The following is a 14,061-nucleotide window of genomic DNA, read 5'->3' as shown; positions in this document are numbered from 1 at the left end:
CCCTTACTCTGAGATTATGCCCTTTGGTCCTAGACTTTCCCACAAGAGGAAACAAGATGATTTTTCAGGCTGTGTAACTGGAAAGCTCTTTCCACAGTCAGTTCACTGGATCACTCTCACTCGGGTGTGTGTGTGTCTCGGGGCTTTTCCAGTCACACTGATGTTTGAAATCTCTTCCCACAGTCAGAACAGACAAGCACATTGACAGTTTGTGATATTTAGATCCTAATGAATTGAGTGACTGTCAGATCTCGATGTTATATTTGGTTCGAGTTGCCCAGCTGCCAATCCTCCCGTTCTAATGCCTGAAAAAGAAGTTTACAAAAATGATCACTGTAAGAATAGGATAGAAATTCACAACAGGTCATTCTAGTTTCTATAGAACCTTCTTTCCTCTCTTGCTTTCCCCAAGCATGTGGTCCAGTCAAAATAAAAGACCAAAATCAGCTAGAAGTCCCAACAAAAGTGTAGGGAACCTTCTTAACTGAACCAGGATATTGTTCCCAGTATCTCTGAAACACTCTGTCCGCTGAGGTGTCCACTCAATGTGGAAGGTGTCAAGCATTCTGGTGGATACCGCATGCTCCCTCTGCAGGGCCACTGGGAATAGACAAGACCACAGAACAGAAGTCGGCTGCCAGAGTAACCACCCACCCCCTCCATAATAATAATACTCTTTATTGTCATAAGTAGGCATACATTAACACTACAATGTAGTTACTGTGAAAATCCCCTGGTTGCCACATTCCGGCGTCTGTTCAGATATATAGAGGGAGAATTCAGAATGTCCAATGCACCTAACAGCACGTCTTTCGGGACTTGTGGGAGGAAACCAGGGCACCCGGAGGAAACCCACGGGGAGAACGTGCAGACTCCGCACAGACAGTGATCCAAGCTGGGAATCGAACCTGGGACCCGGTAGCTGTGAAGCAACAGTGCTAACCACTTTGCTGCCGTGCCGCCGATCCCACCCAGCGACAATGCACTGTTTTAATCAGACCCAAGAGTAGATTCAGGATGTCACGCTCAGCACAAGGATACTAGATATTATAGACTGTAAGATCCACAAACTCTGCCAAGGTGGCTGCAACTTAACATGTTATTATGGACATTAAACTGTGGGTAATATTCGATTCTGTGACCAATATTTAGTTAAACACGGATCTGAATAAGGAAAGTTTGCAGCCACCTGTGAAGTTTAAATGTCTTGTTGGGTCAGGATGAACCAGTATTTGAGGAATATGAAATCTCTGGAGTGTTGGTCTCCAAGTGTCAAATTGAACACTGGAGAATGAGCTCGAATTGGGGCAGAGATAAGCGTGAGTGAGCATCGTAAACTGCTATTGTATCGGAGTGTTCTGGGTCCCAGAGTTTTAACTCTGCAGTTAATTGTCAGGGATGCAGTATAATAAACCCTGAACAAAGCAAATGTGTGTGTGAGAAGCATCTGGAGCACCAGGAACCAGCGGAGCTAAATGTCTCCCAGTGCAGCCACAGTACTGAACTTGTTCCAGTTTCCAAGCCCACCTGAGAACCAACCTCCTGGCTAATCATCTACAAGAAGCTTCAGAGACTCATAAGAATTATTTGTTTCTAAAAACGCTTCACTCCAACTAAAGGATCAGCTCAACAAGAAGACGACTGGCCTGCAGCGATATAAAGATTGCAGTCTACATTCCATTTTCATCATTACAGCTTCAACTTGATCTGTACCTAATTTCTGTGTATGTGTCAGTGATTGTGAAAGAGAAGAGAGACTGAGATGTTCAAAGATGCAGGAAATAGTGTGATAATAAATAACCTTCTATCAGTTAAAAATCACCAGTAAGCTTGCTGCTGAAATGTGTTTTAATTTTTTTAAAAATCAATCAGAGAGTAGGAAAATATCACACAAACATCCTGATAATGGACTGGAAAGTCCGCGAAATGTAATCAAACGTAACATAACCCCCTTCAGGTAGCTATACAGAGGCTGCAGACTCTCACACTGAATGTATCCGTGATCCACTGGACCTCCAGACGACAAACATCAGGTTCAGCCTGGGAGTGGGTGAAACGTTTTAAAAATCTGGCCCCCTGATATGTATGATAAGCATTAGGACCCGGCTGGGAACAGAAACCTTCAGGTCCCGCCCACTCGCTGTTGCATCACCAAAACACCAGCGCATGCGCTCTGCTTCCTCAAGATGGCGGCTGTGAACCAGGGCCTGGTCCCGGGAGAGAGCTGACCGGCGGTGATGTGACCTGAGGATCACCACACCTCAGGCAAGGGGCCAGGTTGGGAAGGTGGTGCCTTCAGGAATAATTGGGAAGGTGATGTTTGGTCAGTTGCTGCAGTCTGTGTGGTGAAGGTGCTGTCACAGTGGTGTGAGGTGAGGAAGTACAGGATTATCACCCAGCAATGATGAATTAAGGGGAATGTAAATCCAGCTCAGGCTGCTTTCAGATTGGAAAGGGAGCTAAGGTGTGTCCTTATAGCTGGTGAATGTTGTGGCTTTGGCAGTTTCTCGATAAAGTCCTTCTCATTCATTCCCTCTCTTTACAGCACGGAAAGAGGCTCTTTGGCCCATTCGCAATAATCTTTATTATTGTCACAAGTAGGCTTAAATTATAATAATCTTTATTATTAGGGGCTAGTTTAGCACAGGGCTAAAGAGCTGGCTTTTAAAACAGACTAAGCACTGTTCAATTCCCGTACCAGTCTCCCTGAACAGGCGCCGGAATGTGACAACTCGGAGCTTTTCACAGTAACTTCATTTGAAGCCTACTTGTGACAATAAACGATTTTCATTTCATTTCACAAGTAGGCTTACATGAATACTGCAATGAAGTGACTGAAAATCCCCTAGTCGCCACACTCCGGCGCCTGTTCAGGTTCCCAGAGGGAGAATTCAGAATGTCCAATTCACCTAACAAGCTCGTCTTTCGGTACTTGTGGGAGGAAACCGGGACACCCGGAGGAAACCCATGCAGACATGGGGAGAACATGCAGACTCCAAACAGACAGTGACCCAAGCCGTAATCGAATCCAGGTCCCTGGTGCGTGAAGCAGCAATGCTACTGTGCCGCCCATAAAATTATTAGATTACTAAGTCTGGATGAATTGTGGAATTCCCACCTGTATTAGAATCCCAATTTGATGCTGTGGGAGACAGGGAGGAGATTTCATGTGCTCTGACCCAAAGTTTTAATTCCGCTCTGGCCACGGGGACTCGAGAACAGCTAATGTGGTCCTACTATTTAAGAAAGATTGTAGAAGGGGCGGCATGCGGTGCAGTCGATAGCACTGGGACTGCGGTCCTGAGGATCCAGGTTCGAATCCTGGCCCTGGGTCACTGTTTGTGTGGAGTTTGCATATTCTCCCCATGTCTGCGTGGGTTTCACCCCCACAGCCCAACGATGTGCAGGTTAGGTGGATTGGCCATGCTAAATTGCCCCTTAATTGGAAAAAAAAACAATTGGGTACTCTAAATTAAAGAAAAAAAGAACGTTTGTGGAGATAAGCCAGGTAACTGCAGACTAGTGAGTCCCATGTCAGTGGCAGGGAAACTATTGGAGAAAATTCTGATGCACTCTTATCTCCACTTGGCGACGTTTGATCAGGAACAGTCAGCATGACTCTGTCAGAGGGAGGTCATGCTGAACAAATTTGATTGCATTTTTTGAGCATGTGACCAGGTGTGTAGATGGGGTTTGTGCAGTTGATGTAGTATACATGGATTTCAATAAAGCATTTGACAAGATCCCACGTGGGAGACTTGCGAGTGACTCAAAGATTGGCCGGGTGGTTAACAGTGAGGTTGAGTGTCCTGGGTATCAGGAAGATATAGACGGAATGGTCAAATGGAATTGAAACCTAAAAAGTGAGGTGACACACTTTGGAAGGGGTAATGTGACCAGGAAGTATTCAATGAGCAGCACGACACTGGGAAGTTCTGAGCAACAGAGGGACCTTGGCGAGTTTGTCCAGAGATCTCTGAACGTGGAAGGGCAGGTTAATAGGGTGGTGAAAAAGACATATGGGACATTACTATTCGCATTTCTGCTCGCCACATTATAGGAAGGATGTGATTGGAGACAATGCAGAGGAGGTTGCATGGGATGGAACATTTTAGTTCTGAAGAGAGGTTGGATAGAACAAACAAAGAGCACAGAAACGTTCAGCACAGGAACAGGCCCTTCAGCCTTCCCAAGCCTGAACCTTCGGCCTTCCCAAGCCTGAACCTTCGGCCTTCCCAAGCCTGAACCTTCGGCCTTCCCAAGCCTGAACCTTCGGCCTTCCCAAGCCTGAACCTTCGGCCTTCCCAAGCCTGCACCGACCATGCTGCCCGTCTGACCTAAAGCCGTCTACTCCTCCGGGGTCTATATTCCTCTATTCCCAACCTATTCATGTATTTGTCAAGACATCCCTTAAATGTCACTATCGTACCTGCTTCCACTAGCACCTCTGGCAGTGAGTTCCAGGCACCCACTACCCTCTCTGTAAAAAAAGTTTCCCTCATACATCTCCACTAAACTTTGCCCCTCACACCTTAAACCTGTGTCCCCCAATAATTGACTCTTACACCCTGGAAAAAAATTTCTGACCATCTTCACTGTCCATGCCCCTCGTAATTTTGGAGACTTCTATCAGGTCGCCCCTCAACCTCTGTCGTTCCAGTGAGAACAAACCAAGTGTCTCCAACCTATCCTTATAGCTAATGCCCTCCATACCAGGCAGCATCCTGTAAATCTTTTCTGTATCCTCTCCAAAGTGTCCACATCTTTCTGGTAGTGTGGCGACCAGAATTGAACACTATATTCCAAGTGTGGCCTAACTAAGGTTCTATACAGCTGCAACATGACTTGCCAATTTTTAAACTCAATTCCCTGGCCAATGAAGGCAAGCATGCCGTTTGTGTTCTTGACTACCTTCTCCACCTACGACGCCCTTTCAGTGGCCTGTGGACCTGTACACCTAGATCCCTCTGCCTGTCAATACTCTTAAGGGTTCTGCCATTTACTGTATATTTCCCACCTGTATTAGACCTTCCAAAATATATTACCTCTCATTTGTCTGGAATAAACTCCATCTGCCATTTCGCCACCCAAGTCTCCAACCGATCTGTATCCTGCAGAATCCTCTGACAGTCCACATCACTATCCGCAATTCCACCAACTTTGTGTCGTCTGCAAACTTACTAATCAAAGCAATTACATTTTCCTCCAAATCATTTATATATAACTGCAAACTACACATGTCGCAGCACTGCTCCCTACGGAACACCACTAGTCATAGCCATCCATTCAGAAAAGCACCCTTCTGCTGCTACCCTCAGTCTTCTATGGCCAAGCCAGTTCTGTATCTATCTTATCAGCTCACCTCTGATCCTGTGTGACTTCACCTTCTGTACCAGTCTGCCAAGGGGCTTACTACCTTCATCAATCATCTCCATCACTTCTTCGAAAAACTTGATCAAGCTAGTGAGACACAGTCTCTCCTTCACAAACCATGCTGCCTCTCGCTGGTACGTCCATGTGCTTCGAAATGGGAGCAAATCCTGTCTCGAATAATTTCCAATAATTTCCCTACCACTGACGTAAAGTTCACCAGATTGTAATTTCCTGGATTATCCTGGATTTTCCTTTTAATTTTCTGGGTTATGCTATAGGCTTGGGTTGTTTTCATTGGAGCCGAGAAGGGTGGGGGTGGGGGGGAGGGCGACCTGATCAAGGTGTACAAGATTATTGGGGTGTACAAGATTATTAGGGGCTTGGACAGGGTGGATCGGGAGCAGCTGTTCCCCTCAGTTGAAGGTCAGTCACAAGGGGACACAAGCTCATGGTGAGGGGCAGGAGGTTTAGGGGGGTTTTGAGTAAAAACCTTTTTACCCAGAGGATGGTAACGGTTTGGAACGCACTGCCTGGGAGGGTGGTAGAAGCGGGTTAAAAAGTACCTGGATGAACACTTGACACGTCATAACATTCAAGGCTATGGGCCAAGTGCTGGCAAATGGAATCAGGTCGGTCAGGTGTTTTGCCAGTGTCGGTGCAGACTCAATGGGCGGAAGGGCCTCTTCACTGTTGCTGATGATACAAAGTTAGATGGCATTACGGACAGCCTAGATGATGGCATCACATTGCAAGGAGATATTGACAGACTAGCTGAATGGACAAAATTGTGGCAACTGGAATTCCATGTAATCAACTCGATTACAACTGCAATTGACTCGATGGGCCGAATGGCCTCCTTCTGCACTGTAAATTCTATGATCTATGAAGTGTGAAGTTATACGTTTTGAACCAAAAAAGAATAGAGCAGAATACTTTCTAAATGGAAAGAGGTTAAGTACAGTGGGTGGCAAAGAGTCTGGGGGTTGAGATGCACAGATCCCTAAACTGCCAGGAAGAAGTGCAGAAAATAATCAAAAAGGCGAATGGAATGCTAGCATTTACATAGAATCAGAGAATATACAGAGCAGAAGGAGGCCATTCGGACCATCGAGTCTGCACCGGCCCTTGGAAAGAGCACCCTGCCTAAGCCCAAATTCCACCCTTTCCCCGTAACCCCACCTAACCTTTTGGATACTAAGGGGCAATTTAGCATGGCCAATCCACCTAACCTGCCCATCTTTGGACAGTGGGAGGAAACCAGAGCACCTAGAGGAAACCCATGCAGACACGGGGAGAAAGTAAAATCTCGACACAGACAGTCACCCGAGGTCGGAATTGAACCTGGGACCCTGGAGCTGTGAGGCAGCAGTGCTAACCACTGTGCAATCTGGAGGATTGGAGTATAAAGACTCAGAGGTTATGCTGCAGCTATACAAGACCCCACTTGGAGAAGTGAGAGCAGGTCTGGGCACCACACCTTAGGAAGGATATTTTGGCCTTGGAGGGAATGTAACACAGGTTTACTAAGACGATACCCCACAATACCTGGACTACAGGGGTTGAGTTATGAGGAGAGATTACACAAATTAGGCCTGTTTTAGCTAGAATTTAGAAAGCTCAGGTGTGATCTAATTGAAGTATTTGAGAGATGAACAGGGAAAGACAGGGGCGATGAAGATAAACTGTTTCCACTGGTTGGAGGTTCTAAAACTGGGGATCATTGTCTAAAAATCAGGGCTGGACCATTCAGTAGAGATGTTAGGAAGAACTTCTTCACACACAGGGTGGGAGAGGTTTGGAACTCTCTCCCACAAACAGCAGGTGAAGCTGGATCTGTTGTTAATTTTATATCTGAAATAGATAGACTTTTGTTGAGCAAAGATATTCAGGGATATGGAGTTAGGTCACAGATCAGCCTGATCTCACTAAATGGCAGGACAGGCTTGAGGGGCTGAATGGCCTACTCCTGTCCCGATATGTATTTCTGTGATTCTGAAATTCAGACAACACCATGACAGGGAAAGAGTCCGGATTAGAACCTGAGTTAGTCCGAGCTACAAACCATCCCTCCAGATCCTGGCCCTTCATGGATTTAATGAAGGCCAAGGCAATAGTTGGATTATTGAAAGACTTGACGGAGTTGTTGGATACCATTTTTCAGGTTGCAGGATAAAGCCTGACGTAATTCACTCCCCACATGCTTGAGCTGCCTTTGAACTTCATCGAAGCCTCGACGCTTCGTCTGTGTTGCTGCCGAAAAGTCCTGGAATAAGTAAATCCTCACTCCCTCCTGGAGCCAGACGCCACCTCACCGTACCTGTCTCCAGGACCTTCTGCCGATCTTTCAAGTTGTGGAAGTGAATGATTACAGGCCTGGGATGAAAACTATCCCTCAGCCTCAGAGACAGGATATGATGCACCCTTTCTAATTTGAAATGCCCAGGCTTCACATCCAGCTGAGAAAAGGCGGCAGTCAGTCCTTAAAGAACCTCACGGGAGCCTTACCCTCCACACTAAATGGACAGAAAATAACAGAATTTATAGGCAGCACAGTAGCACAATGGTTAGCACAGTAGCTTCACAGCTCCAGGGTCCCAGGTTCGATTCCCGGCTTGGGTCACTGACTGTGCAGAGTCTGCACGTTCTCCCCGTGTCAACGTGGGTTTCCTCCGGGTGCTCCGGTTTCCTCCCACAGTCCAAAGATATGCAGGTTCGGTGGATTGACCACGATAAATTGCCCTCAGTGTCCAAATAAAATGTTAGGTGGGGTTACTGGGTTACGGGGATGGGGTGGAGGTATGGGCTTGGCTGGGGTGCTGTTTCCAAGGTGCAGACTCGATGGGCCGAGTGGCCTCCTACACTGTAAATTCGATAATGACCATCTGACAGGCAATGACTCGGATGTTCGTTCTCCGACCCTCGGTTCTCCAAGTCCTCCAGGATCTCCGACAGCCACTCGGCTGGTTTTCAAAGGATTGAATTCTTGCCTCCGTCGAGGAGGCACCTTGCAGAACATTCAGGATTCTTTCCTCTGGTCCTCATGAGCTCACAGATATTGAGTCAGCACACTCAGCCTCTGGTCAATAACACGGATAATGTCAGCAGTTATAATTTTCGCCGCTTCTGAGAGAGCCCCGGAGAGGGTGAGACCTCCTGAGGGTCAGGCCGCCATGTTGAAAAGGCGGCTCCATTCCCGCTGAATCCACCTGCGCTGTTTTATCGACATTTCTTCACTTTTATTGGCATAATCCTACCAAACCGAACTCTGAGTCTTCCAAAGACATCATAACAAATATGAATTCAAGGATTAGGTAGATGAGTGGCGGGCAATCAGGATAAGTGACAGATTATAGGTTAGTGGCACCAGAACCTGCGGAAAAGCAGCTCCCGCAGCACATGCCCGACACCCGGCACAGACAGATTTCTGATTGATGAGGATGTTGAGTGTTATCGGGAACTGGCAGATAGATGGAGTGAAAGTTGAAATGAGAAGGGATTTCTTTATGAAGGTTTGGAATTCTCTACCCCCGAGGATTCCGGAGCTTCAGTCATTAAGTATTTTCAAGTCACAGATTGATAGGTTTCTAGATATTGAAGATGTCGAGGGATATGGGGATAGTGTGGGAAAACGGTGCTGAGGTAGATCGGCCAATGATCCCATTGAATGTTTCAGGCTCAATGGGCCGAATGGCCGACTGCAGCTCATATTTTTTATGAACTCCTGGACAGGAAGCTGTGAGCTTGGATCTGTCAATCAGCCTGAATCAGCACCTTCAGGAGAATAGGGAGGGTGAATGTTAGATACAGCAGAGTGAGAATGGAGGGAGTGTGTGGGATGGAGATTTACAGCTTTCGGGGAATAAGAGAGAGGAAAATATGTTCCATTTAATTAGAATTATTCTTCTGAGTTTCTATCCTGTACTGACAGTGATGAATTTTGTAATTTTTTTTTACAGGATATTCAACTAGGAGGAATTACAGACAGAAATCTAAACAGTCAAGTCTCGATCTGACTGAGTCACTCGATTCCTTAGGCCTTTGAATCGAGAAGGAGAAACATTTACCCAAACTGTCAGCTTCTTAAGATTTGAAACATCAGTATGACTGGAAAAGCACTGAGATCCACACAACACACACTCGAGTGAGAGTGTTCCAGTGAACTGACTGTGGAAAGAGCATTAACCAGTTACACAGCCTGAAAAAACATCGCACAATTCACAGTGAGGAGCAACAGTGCACATGTTCTATGTGGAGACAAGGCTTCCACTGATTGTCCAATCTGGAGAGACACGAGGGGACCCAAAACATGGAGAAACCGTGGAAATGTGGGGACAGTGGGAAGGGATTCAGATTCCCATCTCAGCTGGAGACTCATCGACGCAGTCACAATGGGGAGAGACCGTTCACCTGCTCTCAGTGTGGGAAGGGATTCACACAGTTCTCCAGCCTGCAGACACACCAGCGAGTTCACACTGGGGAGACGCCATTCACCTGCTCAAAATGTGGTAAGGGATTGACTCAGTTATCCAGTCTGCAGTCACACCAGCGAGTTCACACTGGGGAGAGACCATTCACCTGCTCTCAGTGTGGGAAGGGATTCAATGATTCATCCAACCTGCAGAGACATCAGCGAGTGCACACTGGGGAGAGGCCATTCACCTGCCCTCAGTGTGGGAAGGGATTTACTCGAGCATTCAACCTGCAGTCACACCAGCGAGTTCACATTGGGGAGAGGCCGTCCACCTCTCAATGTGAGACGGGATTCCATGTTTCACCACACCTGCAGTGACACCAACAATTTCACAATCGATTACAGGGGTTGGATTCTGCTGTTATTGTTTCTGCTCTACATCCAGGACTGCATTTTGTTCATTCTGACAGGTGGTCAGTGGGGATGGTCGGAGGGTTTCTTTCTGCTGGACTGACCGGTCTCACCACTTTACCTCCAGTGGGCTGATGCTCTTTGAGCCTTGTTGCTAATACCTGGCTTCAAATTGCACAAGGATCATAGAGTGAATGGATGTTTGGAAGTTGAAGATGTTTTGTTTCCATTTCTGTTTGGAACCCCCCCCCCCCCCCCCCAAAGCCATGTTGCCATGGAGATGGGCCTGGGTGGTTACAGGGTTCTTTTGTTTAAGTTATCTGGGCGTTCCTCACAGAGGAAAACTATCAGGGTATGAGGGGCAAGTTGCATGAGGTGGACTGGGAAACTGATTGGTCCAGGGAATACCTAATATTTCAGGAATGATTACATATTTATCAGGGGTCAGTTAGCTCAGTTGGCTGGACGACTGGTTCGTGATGCAGAGCAAGGCCAACAGTGAGGATTCAACTCCCGTACTGGCTGAGTTATTAATGAAGGCCCCGCCTTCTCAACCAGGCCCCTCGCCTGAGGTGTGCTGACCCTTGGGCTAAATCACCACCAGTCATCTCTCTCTCTGTCAAAGGGGAGAGCAGCCTATGGACCTCTGGGATTTTTGCGACTTTTATTTCACATGTATACAACAAATATAGATTCCTTTAAGGAACAAAAATCCAACAGGAAAAGTGATGTAACCGTGGCTAACAAGAAAAGTTAAAGATTCCATTAGATCCATTAGAATTCAGCAAAGGGGGACCAAGAAACTGATGGGAGCAAACTGGCAAGAAACATAAAAACTGACTGGAAAAGCTTCTCCAGGAATGTGAAAAGGAAAAGATTAGCAAAGACCAATGTGGGTCCATTCCAGGCAGAGACAGGAGAGTTTATAATGGGGAGTAAGGAAATGCAGAGAAACTGAACAATGTGTGTCTGTCTTCACAGAGGAAGATACAGAAATTGTCCCCAAAACACCAGAGAACCAAGGGACTGGCAGAGATTAGTATTGGTGAAAAAGTCGTACTGGAGAAATTAATGGGGCTGAAAGTGAATAAAACTCCAAAAGCTGATCCACATCCCAGAGTGTTGAACGAGGTGGCTGTAGAGATCTCTATTCCTCATTCTAAATTCTCCTGACTCTATCTGGAACGTACAAAACTTTTGTCCAAGCCAAATGTTTCCTTTTTACGTAGCCACAGAAGCTTTTACAGTCCATTTTGATGTATTTTGCCAGTTCACATTCTATTCTATTCTCCTTTTTTCCCCTCAGTGTCTTAGTCGAAGAACGGAAGTAAATCTTCTGGAAGGGGTCATCATTTTGGACAGGTTCTGAGACAATTCAGTTTCGACTTCCAGGACAGAGTAACTATAATCTTGGCGTGTGATTTTAGATTGTGTAACAGGACAAAGTTCTATTTTGTACTTTACTGTGTAATTTTCCGAGTTGAAGTAGCTTCTAGTTTGTTTGTTTGTTGCATTAAAAGTCATAAAACTTGAAGTCCCATCGTGTGATCCTTTAATTTGTTGACTGGGAATTTGATTTTTTTCTAAGAAAGTTGCTGACATTTATGGGGGTCCAAATCCACAAGTTTTGTCTTCCTATTTGAGCCTCGGGCACCTTTCTGTCTCTATTGCTCGTGTCAGTGACAGCCAGGTGATGGAGCTGAGGGCTGAATTTAGCTGAGAATAACGGGACCTGTGCCCCAGTTGGGGAACTGCCATGGGCGTCGCTAATAGAGACAGGAATGTGCTGGAGGACTGACTGGGAACTGCAGCTCCAACCAATCAGGGTTCAGGGGTGAGGGTGACCAGGGCTGACGGTGATGCAACGCCCAGGGTTCAGTGCCCGTGTCCAAAGCGGGTAGTCACGGGAACAGGGTACAGAGGAGCCGAAGGGAAACCATTTGGGACCAGAACATTGTGAACATCCTGTTACTCTGGTTGTCTTTGATCCTCAAGTAATTTTCTGTTAGATTTTTTAACCATGTTCTGTTTCGTTAATAAACTTTTAACAGGAAAATATTTGAATTTGTTGGACTTTTCCTGATTAAATGTGTTCACTTTCGGGAAAATGGGTGAAAGGGATTGACAGGCTCTTTAACAGAAAGTGAGTCCCTCTCAGGTAATTGGCAAAGGAGCCAGAGGGGTAGAGGAGATTTGAATTTTCTTTTGACACAGTGTTTGAAAATTGGGTTGAGGGAATCAATCGTGACTGACTAATTTATCAAAGTTCTCTGAGGAAGTAACAAGGGATGTCAATAAAGGGGAACCTGTAGATGTGCTTTATCTGGATTTCCAGAAGGGATTTCCCAAGGTGCCACATCAAAGGTTATTACACAAAATAAGAGCTCATTGTGTGGGGGCAACATATCAGCATGGATAGAGGATTGGTTAGCGAGCAGGAAGCAGCCAGTAGGTATAAATGGGTCATTTCTGGGTTGGTAAGATGGGACAAGTGGAATGTCACCAGGATCAGTGCTGGGCTCCCAACCATTTATAATCTGTATGAATGTGTTGGATGATGGGATTGAATGGCGGCTAAATTTTCTGATGCTTCAAAGTCCGGTTGGAAAGTAATTTGTGAAGTGGATTTAAGGACTCTGCCAAGGACTACAAACAGGTTAAATGAGTGGGCAAAAAACTGATAGACGGAGCATAACTTGGGAAAATGTCCACTTTGTCAGGAAGTATTAAATAAAACAATATTATTTAAATGGAGAGAGATTGCAGAACTCTTGAGATACAGAGGGATTGGGGTGCCTGATCCCAAGTTAGTCTGCAGGTAGAGCCAGTGATTAGGAAGGTCAATGGAATATTATTGTTTATTGCAAAGGAAATCTAATATAAATGGAGGGATGTTTTGCTGCAGTTGTATAGAGTCAGAGAGGTTTACAGCATGAAAACAGACCCTTCAGCCCAACTTGTCCATGCCGCCCAGTTTTTACCACCGAGCTAGTCCCAATTACCCGCATTTGGCCCATAACCCTCGATACCCAGCTTTCTCATATAACTGTCTGATACTCGCAACCCTCTGTTTGAAAAAAAATGCCCCTCTGTTCCCTTTTGTATCTCTTACTTAAACCTATGCCCTCTAGTTTTAGACTCCCCTACATTTGGGAAAATATGTTGACTACCTTATCTGTGCCCATCATTATTTTACAGACCACTATAAGATCACCCTAAGCCTCCTACGCTCCAGGGCATCAAGTCCTAGTCTATACAGCCTCTCATAACTCAAACCATCAAGTACTGGACGCATCCGAGTAAATCTTATCTGCACTCTTTCGAGTTTAATAATATCCTTTCTATAATAGGACCAGAACTATACACAGTGCTCCAAATGCGGCCGTACCAATGTCTTGTACAAATTTAGCAAGACGTCCCAACTCCTGTATTTCATAGAATTTACAGTGCAGAAGGAGGCCATTCGGCCCATCGAGTCTGCACCGGCTCTTGGAAAGAGCACCCGACCCAAGGTCAACAGCTCCACCCTATCCCCATAACCCAGTAACCCCACCCAACACTAAGGGCAATTTTGGACACTAAAGGCAATTTATCATGGCCAATCCACCTAACCTACACATCTTTGGACTGTGGGAGGAAACCGGAGCACCGGGAGGAAATGCACACACACAGGGGGAGGATGTTCAGACTCCGCACAGACAGTGACCCAAGCCGGAATCGAACCTGGGACCCAGGAGCTGTGAAGCAATTGTGCTATCCACATTGCTACCGTGCTGCCCATTCAATGTTCTGATTAATGAAACCAAGTATGCCGAATGCCTTCTTCACCATCCTGTCCACCTGTGACTCCACTTTCAAGGAGCTAT

General features: G+C 46.1%; 1 long non-coding RNA gene across 3 annotated transcripts; it reads left to right on the top strand.

Annotated features, from left to right (window-relative positions):
• The first annotated feature begins 2,171 nt into the window (after positions 1–2,171).
• Positions 2,172–11,729, top strand: LOC140418672 (uncharacterized). 3 transcript variants are annotated; one of them, XR_011945219.1, is made up of 2 exons: positions 2,172–2,313; positions 9,330–11,729. It is a non-coding gene; the product is annotated as an uncharacterized lncRNA (long non-coding RNA). The 3 variants fall into 3 exon arrangements; XR_011945220.1 differs by having other exon boundaries at positions 2,183–2,265; XR_011945218.1 differs by having other exon boundaries at positions 2,189–2,372.
• Positions 11,730–14,061: the final 2,332 nt, after the last annotated feature.

Source organism: Scyliorhinus torazame, chromosome 5, assembly GCF_047496885.1.
Source record: "Scyliorhinus torazame isolate Kashiwa2021f chromosome 5, sScyTor2.1, whole genome shotgun sequence".
Classification (NCBI taxonomy): Eukaryota; Metazoa; Chordata; class Chondrichthyes; order Carcharhiniformes; family Scyliorhinidae; genus Scyliorhinus; species Scyliorhinus torazame.
This window is presented reverse-complemented; position numbering and strand designations above follow the sequence as displayed.